The sequence below is a fragment of the Peromyscus eremicus genome, chromosome 8b, assembly GCF_949786415.1.
Source record: "Peromyscus eremicus chromosome 8b, PerEre_H2_v1, whole genome shotgun sequence".
Lineage (NCBI taxonomy): Eukaryota > Metazoa > Chordata > Mammalia > Rodentia > Cricetidae > Peromyscus > Peromyscus eremicus.
In genome coordinates this window covers 59944838-59971211 of record NC_081424.1, presented here as the reverse complement: position 1 = coordinate 59971211, position 26374 = coordinate 59944838, and positions in this window count along the sequence as shown.

The window sequence follows — 26374 nt, the reverse complement described above, 5'->3', positions numbered from 1 at the left end:
CAGCCTCGTGTCTCTGCTCTCAAGTTCCAACCGCTCTTGTCCACTCCATCTCACATCCTTTCGTCTACCTAACGGCCTCCTTGTTACAAGAAACCCACCCTCCCCTATTTAACATGAAAGAAGAAATTAAATTAGGAATTTCAGGTGTCAGTAAATGCTATATTCTAAAGCAAAATGACACAGGACAGTGAAGGAAGTGGGCACCGAGAACCAGTAAGGAGCCACCTCCTCCTTGTGGGCCAAGGGTTGGGATGAGCACATTGAACTCAAGGATGAGGGGTGTTGTATGACTTTCTGTAGTGGGTAGCCATTCCAGCTTTGATCTGGAAGTTCCAACCCCCATTGAGGCTTCAGTAACTGTCACGCCTACAAGGCGGGGCCAAGAGAGGACCCTGAAGACCCGAGATCCGGATGGGCTGCCCTCTCTTGTTTCCTGGACCCTGGACACTAGAGGTAGACCGAGGAGAGTTCTCCAGAGAACACCGCTGGACTGTGCTGCGTCTTTCCCAGAACCCACAACCTACCTATCCCTTCATTTGTAAGTTACGCCACTAAATAAATCTCCCTTTTAACTACGTGGAGTGGCCTTAATAATTTCACCAATAACTTTCTCTAGGGAGATGTGAACAAACTTTACCCCAGATAGGGCACCAGTGACAAACCAGAAAAATGGCTGGTTTAGTGAACCGGCGATCTTGTTGGGGTTCACTCAAAGGCGGCTCTATCACCAAAACACCGACCCACTATAGGTTAGGACTCATGAACGCTGCATTGTTGGAGCAGGGTCCCCACAGGCAGCTGCAGGTGGAGTCTCCTCTGCCTGGTGATTGTCACTGTCACAGAACCTGGGAGACGTGTGGATCTTGTAGTACTAAGTAGCTCTTGGGGTTTTAACTTGCATTCACTTCCTGGGTCTCTGAAGTCTTCCTCTTCCCTCTAGAAGGGACTGTCTCAGTAGGGAGGAAATAGCTACACAGCATGGGTGGGGCTCAAAGAGAAGCCTGAGAGAGCGGTTTGAGTTCCCTGCAGATGGTGGCTGGCAACGTCCCCATAGGACTCTGCCCTGTTCCCAGCTTGTGGCACCCTTTTGAAGTCCATGGAGCCTTTAGAAGATAGAGTTTGGCTGGTAGAAGTCGGTCATCAAGGCCTTTGATGCTCATGCTCACCACGGTTCCAACCTTTTTCTCTACGCTTCTTGTTTAGACATGATGTGAACGACTCCCCGCCTCACATTCCTGCTGCCACCGACGGAGCCTCTCCAGCCTCTGAGCCTTACTCCGTGATGGACTGCAATCTCTCCGAAACTGCAAACAAACCTTACTCTCTCAAGGTGTTTTGCTCAGATGTTTGGTCACAGTGATGGGGATAGTAACAACCGGAGATCCTATCCAGGAATTACAGGGAGCCGGGTAGACTTGACCAGCCCCACAGTGATTACAGAAGTGGTACTTATCAGTTCACCTATCTCCTCAAGCTGGATGGGAGTAGCAGCCTGTGAGGCTTTGTAGCATTGACTCTTGGTTGGCTCTCTGTGTGTGTGTGTGTGTGTGTGTGTGTGTGTGTGTGTGTGTGTGTGTGTAGAGGTCCACGCATGTGTAGACATACCCATGAACATGCAAGAACACCATTGTTACAACTCAAATCATAGGGATATGGGTGAGTAAAAAACAGTGTGTCAGCTGGGGATTGTTGTGGACTCAGGTCACACTCTACCACTGAGGGAAGTCAGGGCAGAAACTCAAGACAGGAATCTGGAGGCAAGAACTGAAGCAGAGACCATGGATCACTGCTTTACTGACTGTTTTCTTGGCTTTCTTACACACCCCAGGACCACCTGCCCAGGGTTGACATTGCCCACCCTGAATGGGCTGTGTTTATCCATATCACTCATTAATCAAGAAAATGTGTTGTAGACTTCCCACAAGTCTATATAAAGGCTTTTTTTTTTTTGAGACAGGGTTTCTGGCTGTCCTGGAACTCACTCTGTAGACGGAATTTTTTTTTTTTTTCCAATTGAGGTTCCTTTCCCCAGATAACTCTAGTCGTGTCAAGTTGACAAAAATCAACCAGGACAGCTCCCTCCCTCCCAAGAAGGCTGTTATCACTGGAGGGTGCCCAGCTCCCAGGGTGCCATAACAAAGCACCTCCCAGGACCACACTAAAGGGCATGGTGCCCACAGGACCACCCTCTTTCCTTCCAAAGGACATGGTGCCCACAGGGACACACACTCCTTCCTTCCCGAGATGCTCAGGAGTCTGCCTGTGCCTCTCCTAGCTGCTGCTGATAAGACCAGGATTCTGTATGTCCTAAATTTAGTCACAAGTCAGAGCAGAGTAAAGACAGATAAGAAATCATTCAGCTAAGAGCTTTGATAACGAACATAAGCTGCCCCACATCCTAAAGGAATGTCATCAGCCACAAACAGCCCCGGAAGGAGTCGTCACAGCGCCGTATCCACTTATGGCCTCAGCCAGTCAAAGGGATCAAGCGTTTCTGCTTATGGTCAGTTCACGGCTCACTTGTCCCCAAACGGTTGATGCTTTGTGTTGTCCTGCCCTCATCACTACAGCCAGTTAGGGTCGATGTAGAAGGTTAGTGCTTCTTGTTGCCAAAATTCTCCTGATGATACACTCTGGCATTTCACAACTGCTGCTTCACCCTGAAGTCCCTCATCTCTCATCCTGAGGTCCAGAGACGCCATTGCCAAGAGAGGTCACACTCACCAGGCTTAGGACTTAGATGTGTCTTTGGGGGACACATGATTCAACTGAGTATAGTTGCCTAGGGTTGAGGGGTGATCCAGGAGGAGCACCCAGGATGGGGTAGAGAGAGGTCTACACCTTACCACTGAGCTCATCCACAATAGCCATGTCTAAGGCATACAACTTGTGCCTGCTCTCCTAGGCTTCAGCGAGCACTGAGCAGCTCAGGGGTGTTGGGCTTAGTTGTTTCTGTCCAGTGCGAGTCTTTGCAGACAGGAATTCTCAGCACGCTGCAGATAGAACCTCCTCTGTCTCTTTTTGGAAGCCCAGCACATGGATTTCTGCAGAACCCCAGAGTTCCTGGATACCCACAAGCCCATGCGGGTCAAACTTCCCAACTGTCCACCCAAGGAGTAAGGCACACCTTACAATAAGCGTGCGGGGTAAACTGCAGGTCGGCATGGAACAGACTCTGTTGTGTACAACTGGCTGAAGTGGCATTTTCCTAACAAACCCATAGTGATGTTGGCTGCGGAACAGAGCAGAGTGTGCAATATTATCCACCATGGAGCACGGTGTGTTTCTAATAGAACGTGAGAACACGCAAGTTTGGATACACCATCTGTTCTGTGAAGTTGGTACTTCTTGGAGCCCTTATGTTACATTAATGCTCCTTTGTTCTGTGAATATATGTTGACATATGTATGTGCATTTATGTGTACATTTGTGTGATACATATCCTTAGACAAATGTGTGTTGTGTGTGCGTAAACTGTTACATGAATACGTATGTGCACGTGCATATCTACATATTTGGGCAAGTGTGTGCATATGTATATACTTTTATGCATGCATATGTACATATATATGGACATGAATGTAAGTGTATAAATGAATATATGATGTGTGTACATGTTTGCCTTATAGCTATATGGATGCATGTGTGCATGTGTGTGTGTGTATACCTACATAGATGTGTGTGTACATGTGTGTATGATGTTAATTCCACTAGTCAAAAATAAGACCACTACCACAATCTTATGCCAAATTTGAAGCAAGATTTAACTAAACACTGGCCAGGAGGCTGGCTCAGGCCAGGACCACTCTGGGGTTTCCAGGAAATGTCCATGACTCACGTTTTGCAGAAGCTTAAAAAGGCAAAACCCACAATTCACTGAATTTCCCATCAGGCCTAATCAGGGGCAAACATACATCCTGACGTATTTCCTGCCCAGGCACCTCCCACCCACGTGTAATCAGATGCAGATGGGTCAAACAAACTTGTTTAAGGGAGTGAAAACATGAAGAACAGCCTTCAGCATTTACCTTGGAGTTTCACAATACCTACATGGACGCATGTGTTTGTGTGTATGTGTACATCCTACATGAATGTGTGTGTACATGTGTATATACATACAAGGATGCATGTACATACATACAGACCTATCAGTCACTTCACCAGCTTGTTCACTTATCAACAGTGAGGATGTTTATTCTGTACCTTTATCCTGAATACACATATGGAACCATCCTTTTCTCTGAGGTGTGGTTGATGTGTGCGATCTTATGGGTGTGGAGGCCCCAGAACATCCTATAGTTTCTGAGAGGATGAACCAGGCACCTGGAGGGACCAGGAAGTTCCAGTCCCCTCCTGCAGAGCACAGTTGCACCTCCCCACAGTGAGGCTCCAGGCAGGTGGGGCTGGAGTCAGGCTTCAGGCCTCCCCGGGAGCTAACTGCCTGCCCAGGAACCTTGGCCCTCCAGCTCTGGAAGATCTCTGTCCTCCTTTGTCTCACCTCCCAGCCTCCTGTTTGGCACTGTCCAAGGTCACGAGTTTCCCAGATCATGAGTGAGAACAAGAGTGTGGAACTGCTGTGTGCTCGCTGGCTGTGACTCCCTGTGTGTGGCTCCCAGTGACATTTCACAGTGGGACATGAGGCCAGCTGAGCCCTGCCCTGGAGACCATGCAGCTGTGAGTTGGTATCAAGAGGATGGAACTTTCCTTTCAAGGCCAACATCAGTGTGTTGTTCACCTCAGAGAAGTTAAGGCAGGGGTTCAACAGTGAGGCCCATAAACAGCATCAAGAGACATGTGAAGCAGACTGCTTTTAAACCTCCTGTTCTGCTCTCAGAGCTCCAACAAGAAATGACGAGCTGTCCTGTTATACCCACTTACGAAGCCTAGCGTCCGCCAGCCAGTTCCAGCCTTCACAAACCATGCATCATGAATCTACTGCCCAGGAGTTCCTCGATATCCACCATCCTTTCCGAGGCTGCTATGGATTCAACCTGTCAGTTTCAGAAGGGTCTGTTGACAGTAAAAGACATTATGGAAATTTATTCATCCCACGCACACTGCTGTGAGCAGATAAGGGTACTGAACACGTTTTAGACTTGGGGTTTCTTCTGCAGCTGGGTCATGAGTGGGAAGGGAGCAGAGTCTAGGAGCTCCATGCCTAAAGTGCTTGTTAATGGAGGGTTTACGATGTGCTCAGTTGACTGAATAATGACGAGTAAACAGATCCAGTTTGTCCTCACAGCACTTGAACATTGGTGTGCTAGTCAGCTGTTGCTGGAACAAGACACCGGAGACACAATGGAGGGGAAAAAATCCCTTTTGTGCCCACTTTGAGAGGGCTCAGTCTATAGTCCGTGGCTTTGATTCTGGGTCTGTGCTGAGGCAGGTAATGACATGGAGGTTGCATGGAGGAGGAAGCTGCTCACCTCCTGGAGGCTGGGAAGTGGGGAGAGAGACACACATAGACAGAGGGAGGAAACACAGGGAGGGAAGAAGAGCAACAGCAAGAGGGAGGGAGAGAGGAAGAGAGAGAGACAAGAGGAGAGGGGGAGAGAGAGAGAATGTGCACACACCAGGGCCAGGACAAGCCACACCCTTGGAAAGCACACTCCTGATTCGTCCCCCCTAAGTGTGCCCCTCCTCCCAACAGCACTGCCAGCCTGGGACCAAGCGTGGGTCTTTGGGTGACATTCTAGATCAACATTTACAGGCAGGGTGGGAAATCCTTCTGGTGGGAAGTCCTTAACACCTTTGTTCCTGTTGACCTGAGGTCCACACCGCTGAAAGAATCCCAAAGCTCTTTCCCCCCACCAGTGGGACACTGTTTTTAGATAATAATAATGATGATGATACAATGTAACAGAATGCCCAAGTGCCTTATGCAATCTGAGGCTTTCCCTAAGCCAATCTGTGCCAAATGTTTCCCTTCGCTGCTTCAGCGCTGTCCAGCAGGCTCAGAGCTTCCACCCCACCACCCCTACTCCTGGGAAGCGAGCTCGGCTTCTCCACCCCTCCGGTCTTCACATCCCCACTGCAGGAGCAAAAGATTCCAGCGAGATAAGCTAATAGAATGCAATAAAAAGAGAAATGCATGCAAAAAAGAAATCTATGAATTGTTGGCACAGAAGAGAGAGGAATTCAGGCTAAAGGAATACAAATAGATTTAATAAAATCATAGAAGGAATTTTCCCAAATCAAGGAAAACGCTGGCTATATATAATTCATCTTTCTCTTCTGTTGTCCCTCAAAACCAGGCTTACCCAAAGCAAAACCCACTTTCCAACATCTGCATCTCATATGTCAAGAACAGCTGAGCATTTTGGGGTGTTACACCTCAGGAGGGAGCGTGGACACACGGGAATCAGAAGCGGTAGCACCCTGAAAAACAGGGCAAGGGAACCCCAGTCCATCCTTCTGCTGTCCCAGGAGCAAATTAGAGATCAGCAAACATAATGGATTGTCTTTATTTGAATTTTAGCAATTTCGCAGCATCCCAAAGGAACCCAGTGACTGCTGAACTTCTTGTCTCTCCTCAAAGTTCACTTTCACTTTTCATGCCCCCTCCCTCCATTTCTCTGTTTATCCCACGGAGGGATTTCATGTTTGGGGGAATGTGGGCTTCCCTGCCAGCTTTAACGATTGGATTGCTAAGCCACAATGACTCGGGATTTTGACATTAATTCCATCATTCCACATGTGTTTAGGAACACGAGGACAGAATGCATGGCCCTAGCAGCGCATGCTAGCTGCAGTTCAGGCTTCAGGGCCCTCCCTTCAGGACCTGGCAGGCTTCACAGGGCCTCCTCTGCATTTTCACATTCGCTGGCCTTGAAATTTTAGCAGGATAGCTTCTCCGCTGGGCTTTTGAAATATCTTTTCTTGCATCAAGCTAATCTTTTGTGCCATCCTGTTTGCCTCGCATCCCCACATCCTTGGCGGCTGAAGGCAGCATTGTTCCAGGGAGCCTGAGTGGATGCCCGCCTCACCCCACCCCTGCCCCCTCCCTCCCCTCCCGCAGGTGGAAGAAGCTGCCTCCTCCCTCCGACAAGACCTTCTGTGGTGGCGGGGTAGGCTCATTAAGGCTTTTCCCAGGCCACACCACAAAAGATGGCTGGGAAAACAAAAGTGAGATGCTGGATCCCGCTGCATGCCTTTGTGGCTCTGCTGAGGCAGGAATCACAGAGAGACGTGGATTCCATCTATTGAATGTGGAGTCATGGGAGGGGCCGCCCAGAGAGGAGGGGCTTGAGAGATTCAAGGCCATTCAGTCAGCAGGGCCCATCGGTCCTTAGTGCTTACACGATGCCGGGTAAAACAATTTTCTCTGGGATCGTCAAGGAAAGAGAGCAAGAATTTAATCTCCCGGGACAGCAATTCAAAAGAAAGCAGAGGAATGTCACCCTCTCAAAGGTGTCCCGAGTGGGTGTAAAATCAGGAAGCCACACCTCAGTCTGCAGACTGGCTGCTGCTAGGCCTTTATCTCGTGAGATCCTTACAGGAGCTTCCTCTTGATCCCCATATTGCAAATTAGAGCTGGCGGGCTGACAGGCGGGCAGTCCAGTCCTCGGCACTCAGCCAGCCCTTGTTCAGTCTGTGTCTTTCCTCCCTAGTCCCCTGGTGTCCTCAGCTAGGAGGAGGCGGCCTCGTTGCCCGCTCCTCTGTTTATGTCTGACCTGTGTCATTCACAGAACCAGGCATGCTGCTGCGAGCGAGGACAGAGACAAAATGGGAAAATTTTGCTTTTTTGAAGTTCTGTCTTCGTGGTGCTGTCGGGTAAAGACGGGCTTGGTCGGGGCTGGAGAGATGGCTCAGAGGTTAAGAGCATTGACTGCTCTTCCAGAGGTCCTGAGTTCAATTCCCGGCAACCACATGGTGGCTCACAACCACCTGCAATTAGATCTGGTGCCCTCTTCTGGCCTGCAAAGACACATGCAGGCAGAACACTGTTCTGTATACAGAACACTGTATACATAATAAATAAAATAAATCTTTAAATCTTTAAAAAAAAAAAAAAAAGACGGGCTTGGTTTCGGTTCTAAGAACTCATTGGGAGGCTGTCTTCCTTCTGACCATGAAGATGGTCCAGTTTCTAACCCAGCACCCTCCTCAAATCTCAGAATCTCTTGGTGTCGCTCCTTCTAGATCTCAAAGTCTGGACACGTCCATGAAGGGTGTGCACCGGCACATACGTGTATGTCTGTTAGCTCACACGCAGGCGCCCACACCTGCGCGTGTGTTTGTGGTGGGGATGCCTGGCCGTCTGTACATCCACTTAGGAAAGGCGCATCTTAAAGATGCTGACCAACAGTTCACACACTCATCTATTCGTCCACTTAGTACTTACTTAGTTCGGCAAGTTCTCCGAGCAGGTGCTGGTGTGTGTGCTCTTCTTTCTTTGTCTTATTAGCTTTCTGCTCAGGTGTGTGCTTTTATAAACTTTATGTTTCAAGTTTTACACGGCTTGGACACAGCATCACGATGGATTTTTTGTTGCTGTTGCAGCCACACAGCCTACAGCTTTGTGAGATGACTTGGTAGCTATCATAGATTTTTTTCTAAGGGCAATTTCTTGAATCTTCCGTCAATATTATCAGGTCGTTTGCAAAGACAGATGGATTTTTCTTCTCCCTGAGCCCCACCCTGTCTGCTTCTCCAAGGCTCTTGAGATGATCCCAATGCCCGGTGCACGCTAGGCAAGTACTGTAGCAGAGCTACGTGCCCAGCCCACAGTGTGTGTTGTTCGTCTCTTTTATAGGTCGGGTTCTCTGGGCCATGCACTGTCGCACACAGTGGTTACAATGTACCCTCCCTCATTTAGACTTACAAAACGTCCAGTCTTTGGTGTGGATATCATATTAGACGATCTTATCTTGGCTGTGCCTTACCACCTGAAGTTTCTCTTGTCTCTGGTCTCTAGTTATCACTGAGTCATGATCATACATGTGTTTTTCAGCTTCTGCTGGGATGACCAAGCTTTCTCTTCCCTCTATCATTACAATGGATTTTCTTAGTGGGTTTTTATGCATCAGACCATCGTCGCAGGTCCAGAATAAGTCCACTGACCACGGTATGACTTTTCTCAGCCCGTGTGAGAAATTGCAGAAAGAAAGGCAAGGTTAGCACATTTCCCCATAGTTCCCCAGGACAAAGTGGACGCAGGGGTGTTTGGAGTGAGAATGCCAACTTGTCTCTGGCAGTGGTGGGTGACGGCTCAGAGTCCCAGGTTTCTTACTGTGTACTGTGTGCTGTGTAATACGGGAGTTAATATTGGTAATTAAGATTGAAATAAACACACACACACACACACACACATTTGCTTCAGCCAGATTACAAGGTAGTGGGATTACATGACAAGATGCAGCCATTGAAACTGCTGAGCTTTGTGAATTTATTGCTATTCAATAAGTTCAGACGCTGTGGAAAGACACACGTTTGTTTATTGGCATAGTGTGCTCCTGACAGGCAGCAAGAGGGATCCCATAGGGGCATGGAGGAGATGGAGACTATGGGATGGTTAGTGCCAGGTGTGTCTATTGTCTCCAGGTGTGCGGCCCAACCAGCACCCAGATTTCTGTCCAACGAAATTGTTATGGGCCTCTGGCTTCTGGGGCCCTGAGAAAAATGTCCTTCTGTTCTGTCTGCCCACCCTAGAGGTGCTTCATGGCATAGCTGTTGGACCTCACACACTTGTGATTTGTCCTTTGACTGTCTAGCGATATAAGTGTGCTATTTAGCTCCCAAGTAATTGGGATTATTTAGGGTTTTGTTACAGATTTCAAATTTAGCTGTTGGACCTCACACACTTGTGATTTGTCCTTTGACTGTCTAGCGATATAAGTGTGCTATTTAGCTCCCAAGTAATTGGGATTATTTAGGGTTTTGTTACAGATTTCAAATTTAGTTCCCATGTGTCTGTTTGGTGCCAAGTGTCTAACCCATGGCCTTGCACATTCTGGGAAATTGCTCTACCACAGAGATCCCTCCAGTCCAAGGAAGCACCCTGTGTGATCTTAGGCCTGCCTGGTCAATGAGGCCAGAGTGTGGCCTGTTTTGAGCCATGTTCCATGAGCATCTGGAAATAATTAAAGCCTGTACTGCTGGGTTTAGCAAACTGCAAATGTCCCCTAGGTCAGGTCGGTCTGTGGTATTTCCAGACTCCTCTCTCTCAGTTAATGTTCTCCCTGGCACAGATGGGAAGGAGATGTGGAGTGTATGACGAAACAGTGGGTTTATCTCTTTTCTCTCTTGCTGGTCTTTATTTATGAACGCTGGAGCTGTTACTGGGCTCATCTGGCTATAAGTAGTAAGTGGCCACACCCAGGCTTCTCCCTCCCACCCCCACCTCCCATGCTGCTGAATTTAACTTATTTAAGTTTAGAGTGCCAGCTCAATATCACATATTTATTTACAGGACTCACAGACGGCTGCTCACACACAGCAGTCAGACAGAGTAGAGACTGCCTCAGCCCCAGGAGGCACACTGGTCCAGCGACAGCAGGTGAATGCCGGGGCTTGGTTAGTAGTAGGTATGTACGGTCCTTTCTTACATAGGCAATGCCACAGTAAGTGTGGGTGTGTGCGGCTTCAGGATGTCTAGGGTACTCTGCATCATATCAGACATCCGACACAGAGCTCTGACTCTTCTCGGCTGCTCCTTATCACATGACCCAGCACCAGCCAGCCAACCTTCAGGCCTTCCCTGGGATGAAGTGGCTCAGTCTCCAGTCTCAGCCTCGAGAGAACTGAGTGGGTTAACACTTGGCAATCACGGGGGAAATGGGTGTGTCATCACATCAGTCACTGCTGAGGACGTGTGCACGTTTCCAGACTCATTGAACCAACACACCCTGTTTATAACCATCCTGGGAGACTAACGCCACTCAGGACATTTTTTTTTTTTTTTTTTTTTAAGCTGGGAGTCACAAAGAGACTGGAATTTGGAGCTGAACTCTTCATCTTCGGGTGTTTTATTTTCGGGTGGGTGATTATTCATTGAATAATCATCCTGTGCGTGGGTGGTCAGACAGTTTTCTTCTGCGCTTAAGTCCAACAATAGTTTGACTGAGTGTGAAATTCTAACATCCCTATTCTTTCCCTCGAAGTCTTTATAATCACTGCTTCTAAATTTAGTGTGGCAACTGGGACTTCCATGTGGGGCTGAATCTCCTGCCTCTGCAGACATCCCTCCTCATCAGAGGGCTCAGTAGTTTTTTTCGCCTCCTTCCTGGGGAGGGAGGGAGAGAGAGAATGGTCTTGATCGCATACACGTGTTTGTCTCCCACTGATGTTCTCCACTCTCTGTGAAGACTGTCTTTCCTTGACTTAGGGCAATTCTCTCACAGTGCAAAATCAGCTTCTTCTATGGTTGTGCTTTCTAAGTCCATGGCTGAAGCTCTGCTTTGTGAGAAGTCACCGGAGACTGATTGGCATGAGATCACAGGCCTGTGTTGTGGCTCGGGGTGGGGGTGGGGCAGCCTGGGGCTGCAAGGGTGTGACCTTACTCCCTGCATCTGTGGTACTTATCAGCAGTTACTGTGGCGGATTCATCCTCTCATTGATGGAGATTTGTTTGCTTGTTTTAATTCTTTGAGAGAAGGTTGCATTATGTTGCCAGGCTCTGCAGAGCTCAACATCCCCAGGCCTTAGCCTCTTGAGTGCTTAGGTTACAGTCAAACGCCTCAAACCTGACTAATAGATACAGCGTTTGAGAGCCGTGAGTGGAAATAAAATGTCCTCAATACCCAGTCTCAGGCCCCCCCTCACCTCCACCCTGTTCAGTGGACCGAAGTCAATGAGGAAGGGACAGGAAACAAACTCAAGATGGGGGAGAAGTCATCCCCAGTCGCTTGGCCAAAGTGGTGGCTTGGGGAGGGAGGGTCAGGGTCAGGCTGAGCCCTGCGGCAGCCCACTGGTGTGCCAGCCAACAGTGGGTTTCCTGACTCTACCTCTTTCTTCCCACCATTATACACCATGATTTGATCCAGTAATATAAATACGACCTATGACTAACTTCATTAATAACAAAAGGTGCGAAACTCACTTTTTTTTTTTTTTTTTTTTTTTTTTTTGGCTTTTCGAGACAGGGTTTCTCTGTGTAGCTTTGCACCTTTCCTGGAACTCACTTGGTAGCCCAAGCTGGCCTCGAACTCACAGAGATCCTTCTGGCTCTGCCTCCCGAGTGCTGGGATTAAAGTCGTGCACCACCACCACCCGGCTGCGAAACTCACTTTTTAACCCCAGGCAGAGTCTGAGGAAATAAGCTTCTGTGGAACCTGAGCAGACACAAGGCAGGGTGTACTGAACCTGCCCAGAGCCGGATAGGTGATTCTCACCTGCTCGCACTGGCAACATGGGTTCATAACACTGTCAAAACCACTCTCTTCATACCAAGCCGGCGTAGTCCCTTGTGTGACTGCCAGCCGAGGTTGCCAAACTGTGGCATAGTGTGAATAAGGTATATGCTAGCCTCTTAAGACTTCAGGATTGAAGGCAAATATGGTCTGCCATTCGTAGGTTTATAGTGACGAGTATCAAAGTGGCCATGTTCTGACATACCAAGTTACATAAAATGTTGCTTTATAATTAATTTAAACTGTTGCCTCTTAATCTGTTGTCGTACCTCCTAGCAGCAGTGGGTACAATGTGCTTCAGGGCAGGGCTGCTCTGGACACTCCCCCGCTGCTTAGGTTCACACAGTTCACAGGGCCACTGAGTTCTTATTGGAGCAGCAATTCTTTCTGCCGCTTTTATCTGCTTGGCCTTTTATTGTGTTTTATCGTCTTCTGTTTTCACAATGATGCATTAACAAAATCCTTTGTTTATTAAGTGCAAAGAGGAAATGATACGGTGAAGAGAGAGTTAAAAAAGCAGCCCTACCCGGTCTTGGGCCGACTTCGGTAGTACTGTTGTCTGTCCCTCTGTCCCCCAACACTAGCCAACAGCCCCTCCGTAGTGCCCATTAGGGAAGACTTTCCAGCGAGTGCCATGGCTGAGACACTTAGCCTCTGTCAGGTGAGGCTACGTCCTGCTGACCAAGCAGCCGTGTGAGGAAGTCTTACAGGAGCTTGGTAAGCAAATCAGGTGACAGCTGAGAGTCACAGTGGATATGCCCATGTCTCCCCAAGATCTCAGCTTCAGCAGCTTCCCATCTCTCCTTGCTTCTCAAGGAAACACAGATCTGCAATGACATGTCATAGTGCCACCTTGTGGCCATTCCAGTTACCAACATCAGCCACCTCCAGATGGTCCCTCCGCCTGACAGTAGTCACCCAGCGGCTGAAGCAGGTTCCTGGAGATGTCTCCATGGTTCTTTCATCCATCTGTGTAGGGTGAGAGCTTCTGGCCCTGAACTGTATCCTAAGCCTCTCACCTCGTCCTTAAAACGCCATAGGTGACCCCCAACAACCATCTGCTTCAGACGGAGCCAAGCCAGGATGTGCTAAGCGTGAATTTCTCTTTCCAAAGACTAAGCGACAAAGTTTTCAGAGCCTTTAGCAATGTGACAAAGTTCAGAAAGCTTCAGAAGCAAAATCAGTCCTAGGATGTGACCAAATCAAGACAAGGCCACGGTATGACTTCTGGCCTCTGCCTGGGGCTTTATCAATCTCTCTTTGACTTTGTTGGGCCCTCTGTCCTGTGGGATCAGGTTCAATTATCTCCCAGCTTTACAAGTAACTCTGAAAGAGGTCACAGGCCGGTCATTGTCTATTTGGAGATGCATTCAGGGGGAGAGAAAGACCCAGGAAGCAGAGGGCATTGACCATGGCCACTCCCCACGGCTCTGCCTGGTGAGGCCCAGACTTGAGCCCACCTCCTCAGCTGCCACCTCTGCTTTCTATCACAAAGACTCTTGAATTTTAAAAACAGTCTTAACACTTACTCCACCGTCAATGGAAACACCCCAAGGCCAGCAAGGACCTTGGGGAAGTATGCCATCCCTTTGCCTTGTTGCTTCGCTATGATCACCCAGCCTCTCACCCTCCCCTCAGGCTCTCTGCCAAGGCCCTGCCAGCTCTGCCCAGCAAATGGGCACACCACCTGGCTTTGCTGAGGGAGTGGTCACACCCAGCAAGGCTTGGGCTTCCTCTGGGGAGCCCCTCCCCGTCTCTAGCACCTCCTGCTTCCACCCTGGTCCACCTGTCCCGGCTCCATGAGATGTGTCCACACCTCCTTGTCTGTCTCCTTTTCTCTGTGTCTTTGCCATCTGCAGCTCAGATCAACTCTGTTTCCTTCGACCTTGACACTGGCCATCCAGAGCCATCCTAGGTTGCCAGTGGCCTCTATTGACCTGCACTGACCAGAAAGAGAGCTCCTGAGTCCAACCCTCATGGGCTCACGATTGTGCTTGCCCTCACTGAGCCACACAGCCACCTCCCAGGCCACGTTCTCACTGAGCCACACAGCCATCTCCCAGGCCACGCCCTCACTGAGCCACACAGCCACGTCCCAGGCCACGCCCTCACTGAGCCACACAGCCATCTCCCAGGCCACGCCCTCACTGAGCCACACAGCCATCTCCCAGGCCACGCCCTCACTGAGCCAAGCAGCCTTCTTACTCAGTGGCTATTACTGATCCAAACATCCCTTTTGTGGATTCCTTGAAGCATAGTTATCCTCCTGTGCCCAGCACTCAGCAAGGGCTTGTAGTGGTATTGGCTATGCCCATGACTTTGGTCTATAGGGCCCGAAGGAGGCGGTGCTTCCTGCCATTACACAGACCTCTTATAAGGGAAGGAAGAAGGGTCACATGCCCCTTCTCCCTGCTGCCTTCGAGGTGGATTCGCTCCTGGTCAGACCAGAGGACGACTTCAGCTGTCTACTCCATTCTGTATTTGTGAGTGTATTTCCTTAGTTTATATCTTAATAAGTCCCTGTTACCCATTAAATAGACTCACGTGGTTGATCTTAACAAGTGGTGCCCAACGCCAGGGAGCTTCTTTATTAACCAATCATAGCAACACATTTTCACAGCATATAGAAAGACATCCCACAGCAAGGGCTCTAGACAGAACTTGGGCCCTAGAGCTGAAAAGATGGTATATTTGCCTTACCCCTTCCAATTCTAGATAACTACTTTACCCATCAAGGATGGTGGTGACACATGGAGCTAAATGAACCATGAATAAAAATATGCACCTTTGCCAGCAACCAAAAGTTATTCAGGATAATCGGTCACGTGGGCCAGTTGGTGTTCTTCATCCCACAAGATGGCCATTACTTCCCAATAAAGTCATATTATTTCCCTAGTTTTCTCACAGTGTGATAGAATGCAGAGACTGACAACTGTTATGGACTATTATTTTAACTAGACAAAAATGTGTTATATGTGTTTACGCTGCAGACTATTACTTTAACTGTGTGAAGGTGTGTTACATTTGTTTATGCTGCATTTGTTTAATGATGTAAGGATGTGTTACATCTGTTTCACCTTGCCTGCCTAAGGCACCTGGTTGGTCTAACACAAGGCTGAAGCGCCCATAGCTAGGCAGGAGAGGGATAGGCCGGGCTGGCAGGCAGAGAGACTAAACAGGAGGCGAGATCTAGGCTCTGGAGGAAGAAGGAACGGGAGAAAGAGAGAAGAAGAGAACAATGGAGAAAGAAGGGGACATGCCTGGTGCAAGAAGGTAGATAAATAGAAACAGATTAAGTTAAAAGAGTTAGCCAGAAATGAGCCTGAGCTAGGCCCAGCGTCCAAACTAATAAGTCTCTGTGTCATGATTTGGGAGCTGGTTCATGGCCCAAAAGAAAAAGCCTGGTACAGCTGACCTTCTTGCACACAGGATGTGAGACCTGTGCAAACGAGCCCCACGCCTTGGTCTTCTCAGTTGTAAGTGGGTCCAGGCTTCTCTTGCGGATGATGTGGAACAGGAGTTCTAACTATTCCTTGACCCAATCCAGGCCCATGAGATGCATTTAGGGACAGGAAACCAACAAGGAGGGAGCCGCCCTTCAACAGAATGATTTAAAAACTGCACATGGAAGGTAGTATTCCACACATACCCCCAAAGACTGAAAGCAGAAACAGACATTTTTCACAGCAGCCTCTAGACAGGAACAACCCAAGTGTCCATTTACATATGACTGAGTGACCATTTGTCATCTACCCAATAAAGAAGTCACAAACAGCAAGGAAATTCTGACACGCTAAGTGGTGGGTAAGTCTTGAGGGCACTGTGCTGAGCAAAATAAGCCAGTTACAAAACTCCAAATGCTGTGAGACTTCACAGCCCAATTCACAGAGGCTAACGTAGGTGGAGGCTTTGGAGGGGCTGGATGTGGGATGTGGATGTGGGAGTCAGTGTTTAACGAGTGTGAAATTTGATTTGGGACGGTGGAAGCTTCTGGAGATGAGGGAATAGCACAAACAGCTCCACAATGGTGTGAATGTATCCAGTGCCACTGATGTAGACACAGAACAACTGAGGTGGCAACCTATGTGGACTTAGCCACAATAAAGGGTAGTGCATCGCATTTGTTTTTAATCTTGTTAATTTTTGTTTAGAATGCATTTCTTGAAGTTATCTATTTCTGCTGACTTCACTTTTGAGGAATGATTATTCTACACACGTTGCTTTAGAAAGAGAAAAGAAAGTAGTTGTCTAATTTCTAAGGCTGCTTACTCCAAGCTTCATTCCAATGGGATCTATGCAGAATAGGAGGGGAAAAAAGGAAATGCAAAACAGGAAGGAGAAGAAGAAAACCAACTCAGTCAGTGGACAAGCATCTATTTATAAGTGAATTTATGAATTTTCAAATTAATTAAAATTAATAAAAACAATACATAGAGATAAGCATTGTATCAAGGTGTGAGAAAAATTGCCAATTCATCACATTAATGAACAAGAGAAGAAAAGTCACGGGATTCTCTGTGAGACTGCAAAAAAAGGTATTTGATACAGTCGCATTGCAGTTTATAATTAGAACTCTCTAGAAGGAAACAAAAATGGCTTTTCATGTGGGTAAAATCCTGCAGCCAACACCTTCAGGGAAAGTTGGAGACAGAGCAAGGCCTGCTGGGAAGTCCTCAACTGATGGACGTGTAGATACCTCCCAATCTTTGCCATGAAAAACCCTGTTACAAAGAAAAGGTATCGTCTACACATCGTTTTGATGAAGAGAGACAAGAATATCTTTAAAGCAGGAAGCAGGGGTGCGGGAGGGGGCGGAGAGGGTGGGAGGAGCTTAAGTCAAAGTGGGCACGTGTGGATAACATGTGAGCTGCGCTGATTGCTTGCCTGGGTGTAGACCCGCCCACCATTCTCCCGCAGAGCGCAGACTGGTGCACACGGCCCATCGTGTGGTACACCACTGACTTCACCCATCTGCCTAATTAAAAACATCTGTGTGTTTTCATTTGCATTTGAGCACTGTGCATGCACCCAAGCATTTCTGAATGTTTATGAGCTGGTGTTGATTGTGTAAAACACGTGTTCTTACTCCGTGTCAATTTCCTATTGAATTATTGAAGCCTTTTTTTTTTTCCTGCCTTCTTGGCCATTTTTGGTCTTAGATACTAGGACAACTGTTTTATTTCCCACTTGAATTTTTTTTTCTTTTGACTTTGATACGTGCTATTTTCCCTTTTGTTTCGGAGTATCTATGTGGCCAAATTGATCAATTGTATCTTTTGTGACTTTTGAAGTGTGAGAACTATTAAAAAAGAAACCTTTTTGTGTTCTAGTTTTCTCAAGCAGCACACAATACATAAAAAAGAGAAGTTATTTGAAATAACACACTTCTAGGTACAATTAGCCTCATTGGATGTCTGTGCTTGATTTTTCCAAGCTGTTCTTACTTCATGAAGAAAACAGAAATGGGACCAGGTGTGGTGATGCACACATATTTAATCCCAGCACTTAGGAGGCAGAGACAGAAGGATCTCTCTGTGAGTTCAAGGCCAGCCAGGTCTATGTAGCTAGTTTTAGAACAGTGGGGGGATACATTGAGAGACCCCATCTTGAAAACAGAGAGAGAAAAAGAAGGGAGGGAGGCGAGAAAACCAAAACAGAATAGCCATTCACTTCTTCGAACAAGAAATGAGGTTTGCTAGGACTTCCTAAGGGGAGTGTGACGGGGGCCTGATGATGAGGGTGGAGATGAGGAGGCTTTGAGTCCATGAGTGGTACCCACAGAGACCAGAAAAGGGCACAGATCCCTTGGCTCTGGAGTTACTGATGGTTGTAGGCTCCCATGTGGATGCTGGGTACCCTGGGCCCTCTGCAGGAGCAGTGAGTGCTCTTCACTGACAAGCCATCTCTGCAGCCCCTGATAGGGAAGATTTTAAAAAACTATTCTAAATAAGCTTCGTGTCTGGCTGCACCTGCGTACGCTGCTACAAATAGAAAAAGGAATTCATAACCTGTATCTATCATTTAGATGCATGGAAAAATGGACTTTGCACACAATGGGTTTGAAGCTGACTGGGAACAGTAGAAAACAATTGCATTAGCTATGGTTGTAAAGTTTTTTGGCTTTTTTTTTTTTTTAAGCATTTTGTGAAAGGTTTCTGAAACTTGATGATAAAAAGCAGTTGGTGTGGAAAAAAAAACTATTCTAAACACTGTGTTAGACGCCATTCAACATATTGTGTGTTAAATCGTATAGTTCTATTAACCGTCAAGAATTATTAGAACGGACACAAACATGGGGCTTATTGAAATTGTTTAAAGAACAGTTTTTATTGAAAAACCCTAAGGTCTCAGAGGAGGAAGGCAGAACCCTTCTTTTCCTCATTAAACAGCAGCAGCAACAACAAAAGGTCTCCTTACATTTGATTAGTTTCGTTAAAATGTAGGTCACAGCGGGCTTGAAGGTACATTCGATTGTGCCTTGAACGAAAAAGTTCCAACCAGGATGCAGCCACCTGCCCGCTGTCCCCAACCTGCCATCCTGCTTGCTTCCTGTGCACTCAGCATTCCCCAGCCCAGGCCCCCTTCACAGCACAGGAAGTACCCACTCCACCTTCCTGTTCATCTGGTGGGACCCTGGGAAAGGGCTGGAATGACATAGACCACTTGATGCAGGAGAAGACTGTTTTTATCTGCTTGATTTTTTTTTAAATCATAAAGTTTGTTCAACTGGAGAAATAAAACTGGAAAAATGCCCAGAAAGCTGGGTGACTTCCTCCTTGCCAGACCACTGCCTCTAAACACCACCACCATCTGCTCAGCTGTCTCTGAGAGGACTGTCTCATCCAGGTAAACACTTGACCCAGATATGCTGGGACTCAGACCATATAGAAGGAAGGAAGGAAGCCATCTAAGGAGTTAGGATTGAGCATCTGGGGGCTCTGGAGAGAGGAACCAGCCACATCCCCCGCAATCTCTCAGAGAACCCAGGGCCTGTCTGAAGACATAGGCTGGAATCTCAGAGTGTGAATGAGAAAGGGAGAGACCCTGTTATAGATACTCATCAGGTACTGGCCTCCCAATACAGTGTCCTTCAAGCTCTTAGGCAGGCCAGAACGTCCATGAAAAGATTCTCCTTGTCCTGGCTCAGCTCTGACAGCCCAAGGACCAGCCTGACCATACTTGCTGGCTCAGTCACCTTGGCTCCTTGATCTGTGCAATGCTGGTCTCACCGTCGCAAGCTACGCTGACAGAGGAGGTCAGTGAAAGTGCAGAGCCTCTTGGAGGCCATGGGGCATCCAAAGAGGTGCTACCCACGGTGGGGACTCTACCCTGTCACTGTTGTCAATGGGGCAAGTTCCATGAGGGGGAGGAGCCTGGAGGGGTAATAAGTGTGACGGAAAGGACAGGGACTCCCACCACCCAGTCCTGTGTGGGGCAGTTGGAGGCGTCCCGTCGATGACCAGCACACAGAAGCCCAGTGTGTGAAGACAACATGGGACACATGTCCTGCACAGTGGGAGACCACAGAGGCTTCCTAGTGAGAATTTACTCAGGGTCAGAGAATCTGAGCTTGCTTTACCCAGCAAGGCTGCATAAGGAGATGATTTGGCCACAGGCGTGGTTATCAGGAATTTGGAAGGGTCTACACTTGACTATAGTGTACTTTGATCTTGCAAGGGGGAGGTCTTTTGCCTCTCCCCTTGGCATGTTATAAAAAGCCCTTTTCAGTAAAGGACAAGGCTGTTGGGTATTGACCCAGGCCCTCCCGAAGCTATCCTGTGTCTCTCTCTCTACTTGTTGTCTAGGTCTATCGTTCTAGCTGATATTTGCTTAGCTCTCTCTCCTCCACCTAAGAACCCTTTGAAAGGTCAGGGCTGGACTCCCCACAGGCTCCCACACTGCAGAGCCTGAGGTAATGTTATACAGTGCCAGAGAAAAGAGGGAAGGGCTTGGACCCGCTGTAGGATATTTGCACACTATGTGAAGATGTATTGCTGTGATTAGCCTGGGGCCCAAGAGTCCATCACATGGCCCATCTCACCTCAGGCCTTTAGCTTTCGGCATCATGCCAGGCTGGAAAGACCTCCAGGCAAGCCCTGCAGACAGAGAGGCTCTGTGTCTTTGTGCTCAGCACAGTCTTTCTCATGCTCTGATTGGTATGAGTCCTGCACTTTAGGGGACAGGTCTGCAGGGCAAGCTCTGGGGGGGGGGGGGTCCAGAGCAGCCATGGGTCTGTAGGGCAAACTCTAGCTGTGCAAAGGGGCTGGGGTAGAACGTTAGGACATGTGGGTATTGGTCCTGCTGCCCAGGCATGCCTCACAATGTCACTGCCCAGCTTTGCCCTGTGCTGGCAGCCTAGGGAGGGGACCTCAAGAGGGACCCAAGTGCTGAGTTCTGAAAGCTCCCCCACTTTCATCACAGAGAAATTCCTTGAGAGGGAAGGTGTGGGGTGTTTTTAAAAGACGAAGAATGTGTTGTTCTTCAAAATCAAGGTAGATGAATCTGAGGGAAGGAGATGGAGAGCGCTAATGGGCCAGCAGAGTGAAGGCTAGCCTTGGTAATGATCACTCCTTAGCCACACTTCTCGGTGGCTGCCAGGTGTATAGGTGGAAATGGGAGAAGGTAGGGAAGCAGGAACTGCTGTGCTACAGCTGTCTGTCTCTGAGAAAGAGGGTGTGCTCCTGAAGGTCAGAACAGGGCTCCAATGGCCACAATAAACACCCAACTACAGGCTGGTTTCAACTCGAGGAAAGCAAGGACGGTTAACAAGAACGCCTTGGAGCCGGCTGCTTTTGCAGTAGACTTGGAGTGCATTACTTTGTGATACACATCACTTTCTGGTGTCATTTGTTAATCTGAAAGTGCTTCTGGCTTAAATAGTAACACAGCAAGTGCTCTATGCAGCAGTAAGTATACTTATTTATCTCAAAAAAATAAGTTGCTTTTTGTCAAGGTATTTTTTCATAGTAAAGAAATAGAACCAGAACACCCAGGCTGCTGGGAGCGTACTGGAAAATCATGTAGAAAAGGGGGTGAATAATTCTTACACAGAGAATGAAGGCATTGGTGTCAATAGTCTAAGACATCATCGCTGGAAAAGCACCACCCATGTCCCAGATGAGGACACTGAGCCTCAGGGAGATAAGAAATGCTAGTCTCACGTGGTTGTTAGCATTAGAGACAGGCTTCACAGGTCTGAGTTCATTGCGCTGTGATTCTTGCCTATAGTAGCTGAGCAATACACCGGAAGAGAGCACCAAGCAGGCTGCCTGTGTTACCTTCTTCAAAAGAATGCCTACTTTAAATGGAGTAAGTTCAGGACAGCGGTATTTATCCATCTGACTGAAGCCGCTCAGCATTCTTCTGCCGTACTGGCTAGTTTTTGTCAACCTGATGCATACTAGAATCATCTTGGAGGAGGGAACCTCAATTGAGGATTACCGCCATTAGATTGGACTGTGGCCAAGTCTGTGAGGCATTCTTTTTTTTAATGATCTACGTGGGAGGGTCCAGCTCACTATGGATAGTGCTAACCAGGTGGTCCTGGGCCATAAAGCAAAGTGAGCAGGGCGGTAAGCAGCACTCCTCCATGGTCTCTGCCTCCGTTCCTGCCTCCAGAGCTCCTGCTCTGGTTTCCCCTGATGGCTGACTGTGACCTGTAAGCCAGACAGACTCTCTCCTCCCCAAGTTGGTTTTAGTCAGTGTCTTATCACAGCATCAGGGAAGCCAGCCATGGCAGTTACATCACCCGTAACAGCCGCATCTCTAGGAGGTGGCGGTAAGAGGGGACACTTGGACCTCAGCGCAGAAACAGGGATTTGAGAAGTCTCCCACTTCCACCTCATTCCCAGGGAGGGAATGGAGCAAACCTTGGGAGCCCAAACAGTTCAACATTTTCTCATTTAAAGACATGAGTTGGAGGCTGGCCCCGAGGCTGGCACTCTGGGGCAAGTTTCCAAGGTTCACAGGAGGTTTCCTGCACTGGAGGCTCAGCCCTCAGGATCACAGTGGGAAATGGTGGGACATCTAAAGGTTAGATCGGAAAGGAGGTCACTGGGACCCTCGCCCTGGGAAGGGATTTGCGTCTGTCTTTGGAACTCGCTCCAAGACCCTCAAGAGCACTGCTAAAGGAGAAGAGCCCTTTTCTCACACGTTGTGATAATGTTCTCCCTTACATGCTCCCACACCTGCCCCATCAGAGCCAGTGGGACCAGAATGCTTGGACTTTTGTCCTGCCGCTAAATAACCACTGCTCTTGACAAGTAGTAGCCTCGTGTGTTTTGTTATGGCCATGGAAATCTGACTAATGAAGAAGACTCGCTGCCTAAATTCCTCTCCCCCATGCTGTACTCTTCAGCAGGGGACAGAGAGCAGCTGTCAAGAGAGACACCAATTGGACACGCAGCAGTTCAGAGGCAGTTAATGGGTGTCTTGTTATTTTCATTAAAGTGTCCGTCTCTCATTGGCTACAGGTTCTGCAAGCTTTTGCCTCTCAGCTCTGGGCTCTGAAAAGCCCCATTGCCTCTGCTTGCTCTTGACTGAAAGGCAGGAGCAGAGCACCGTGGTGACAAGAACATTATCATCTAAGTGGCACAGGGAATCTTTGTGCAACTGATTGCATTTTGCTGTACTTTAAATCCCGCCTCCCACACACACACCATTTCTAATGAGCTGCTCACACTAAATTCCCTGTCCTTGTCAAAGATCTTCTCTGTGGCACTGCTAATGATAATCGACTTTAAAATGTGAATCCATTCTGACTAATGAGTAAGAGACAACCCATCTATGCTCCAGGCAAATTTTCAGCCTGGGGAAGGAAATACAAACTCCTGCCTTGAGCTGAGGTGGGGCCCAGGAGCATCGTTGCCAGGCTGTTTTTGAAGCAGTGAACTTCACACACGTTTACAAGATAGGCCGGAACCAAAGACTGAGGTCACAGGGAAGGTACCACCAGCATCCCTAACATCTCTCCTTAACCATCCTTCTTCCAGAATCCCTCTTGCATCATCCGTCATCCTTCCTCCAGCATCCCTCTTCTAACATCCTCCAACACCTCTCCTCCAGCATCCCTCCTCCAGCATCCCTCTTCTGACATCCTCCAGCATCCCTCTTCTAACATCCTCCAGCATCTCTCTTCCAGCATCTCTCCTCCAGCATCTCTCCTCCAGCATCCTTCCTCCAGCATCTCTCTTCCAGTATCTCTCCTCCAGCATCTCTCCTCCAGCATCCTTCCTCCAGCATCCCTCCTTCACCATCCTGCCTGCATCCTTCCTTCAGTAACCTTCTTTCAGCATCCTTCCAGAATCTCTCTTCTAGCATCCCTCCTCCAGCATCCTGCCTGCATCCCTTCTTCAGTAACCTCCTTTCAGCAACTCGATTCTGGCGTGGTCCCTCCATCACCCCTCCTCCAGAGCATCTCACCTTCAATATCTTCTCAGACAGCAGCCCTCCTGGGATGGATGCCATTCCTCAGTGTCAGGAGGTTGGGAAGTATTTTCTATTTATCTCTTTGGTTAACTGCCCTTATTCACAATTTCAGAAGGCATATCAACTACTTAAAATATTTGGCCTATTTTGTGTCTTGAATAAAAAACAGAGGAAGTTTGATTACTCAGATCTCATCATAGTGACCCACATTGATCTTTGAGGGTGGCTTTCCCTGGTGGTCATCAAAAGGTTCACATTGAATTCCTTGCTGTTTACTGGTAGTTTAGCATACAAGACAGAACATGCATGGAGCCACAGTGTGCTTTTTGCTTGGAAGAGATACCCCTATACACAGGAGCAAGATTGCCAGCATGAGTGGAGAAGAAGGCATTTTGTGGGTTGCACAAACCATTCAGGAGTTTTGTATAATTGCATAGCTTATTAAGTGTGTAATTAACCCAGAGAGCATAATTATAAACTCAGACTAATTTACTTATGAGGATGGACCCCTGAAGTGACAGAGTCCCCTCTAAGAGACCCACAGACTCAGCTGTTTCTCAGAGATGTTTTAGGGTGAGAGTGGATGTGATGGTATGCCACTACTTAGATGCATTTCCTAAAGCAAACCCCAATCTGCAGATGTGGGCAGGACTGGGCTGGTGTTCGGATATAGTTAGGAATCATAAGCATTTAGATGAATCAGCCTCTACCCAATGCAACCAATAAATCCTCCCCAAAGAACTGAGAAAGCCATGAAGAGAGGTTGGAAGATGTATGCAAGAATTTTCAACATAGACCATACAGTCATTTGCCAAACTCCCTGTGATGGGTTGAAGGACAAATGTCCCCCATGGCTCATATATTTGGTTACTTGGTCCTCATTTGGTGACACTGTTTTGGGGGAGGTTATGGAAAGAAACTTTAAGAAGTGCAGCTTTATGGAGGAAGTATGTCACTAGGGGGTGGGCTTTGAGATTTTTATAGTCCTACCCATCTGCTGTTCCTGCTCTGCTTCCTGTGTGCAGATAAGATCTGACCAGTCTGCTTCCTGCTGGAGCTGCTTGTTGCCATGCCTTCCTGGACATTCTCTCCCTCTGGAACCATTGGCCAAAGGAAACTCTTTCTTCCTTAAATTGCTTTTCATCATGGTGTTGATCAACAGCCATAGAAAAGTAACTCATACGTACCATTATAACATTCCAAGTATAGACCATCTCATGCTAGTTTATACCAGAGACGTTTAATCAAGTACAGGGTGGGGAGCAGTTATATACTATGCACACACCAAACTTTACCTTCCACGGCGGAACTCCCATGGTGTTATGGTTGAAGCTGCTTCACAGATTCTGTGATGATGCCTCCTGAGCAAGCTGCTGTTGTCAGCAAGAACATGGCAAGAGCAGCATCTACCCAGCAAGACATTTCCACTCCTGGTCACCCGCTGTGTGCCTCCGACTTCCCAGAAGTGGAGCCTCATTTCCTGTCAAACCAGAAGATGCAGCTCAACCACGCTCAACCAGACCTGCCGATCCTGAGCAAGGAAGTGAGTGGTGCTCACTTCCGCTAGCTTTGGGGTGGTTTCCTTATGCAGCCACAGACAGCAGAGAGAAGGAGAGAGTGCTTGGGCGTGAGGGAGAAGAGCTGTGTTAGGCCAGTTGATCAGGTTTAGGCTTTTGATATTTTATTTACTTAAAATTCTCCTGGAAAAGATGTTTGCTCTAGGTGTGCACATATTCCTCACATGCTCACAGATCTGCTTGTTTCAGAAATTCCAGGATTGAACCGTGAGAGTCAGAGCCAGAACTAACCTATCCAGGCATGCTGATACCAGAGACAGGACCTGTGCCTCCCGCTTCATCTTCTTTATAGTGTTGACTTTCAAATCTGCCCCAGGGCTTCAGAGGTGTGCCCTTTAACTGAAAGCAAAGAGGCTGCCCTCAAATACAAATTTTCCTATGACAATTCTCTTAGTATTTCCGAACTTCAGAAAATAATCTATATCTGAGTCTCCAAGGAGAGCTTGCAGATTGGTGAACTTTAAGTATAATCAAGCATTCATGTTTCTCCTGAAAAATCTTTACAGTAACAACATTGGCAATTGCCCACTTTTTAAATTGCTGGGTTGTAATATATAGAGCTATTTTGTTGTGAGGCATCCTCCAGAGAAGACCCCTAGACACAGCTCAAGCCAATAGAAAGTCTTTATTAGCTACAAGAACACAGGCATGGACCAGACATCCCAGCTCCAAGGGAGAACTAGAGAATAAGGAAGACTTGGCAGGTCTTCACAGGGTCCACACATTCCGGCTCTTTCAGACATGGCGGATAGGTGCTGGGCCCCCAAGACTCTAGCAGCCCACGCAGTTTTGCTAGGCACGGCACACTCAGCAGATCTCCCAGGCTGGGATCACGTGTCAGGGTAGAACTGATACCCACTCCAAGGGTCCACTAGGACCCTTGTGTGTCTGAAGTTTTGGGCAGCTACACTTCAAATCTGGGTGGAGAAAGCTACACCCCTACACTCTCATGCACTCTGAGCCAGTAGAGATGGCACCACTGGGTACTGCCAAGTTACTTCATGTGCCCTTCGAGGCAGC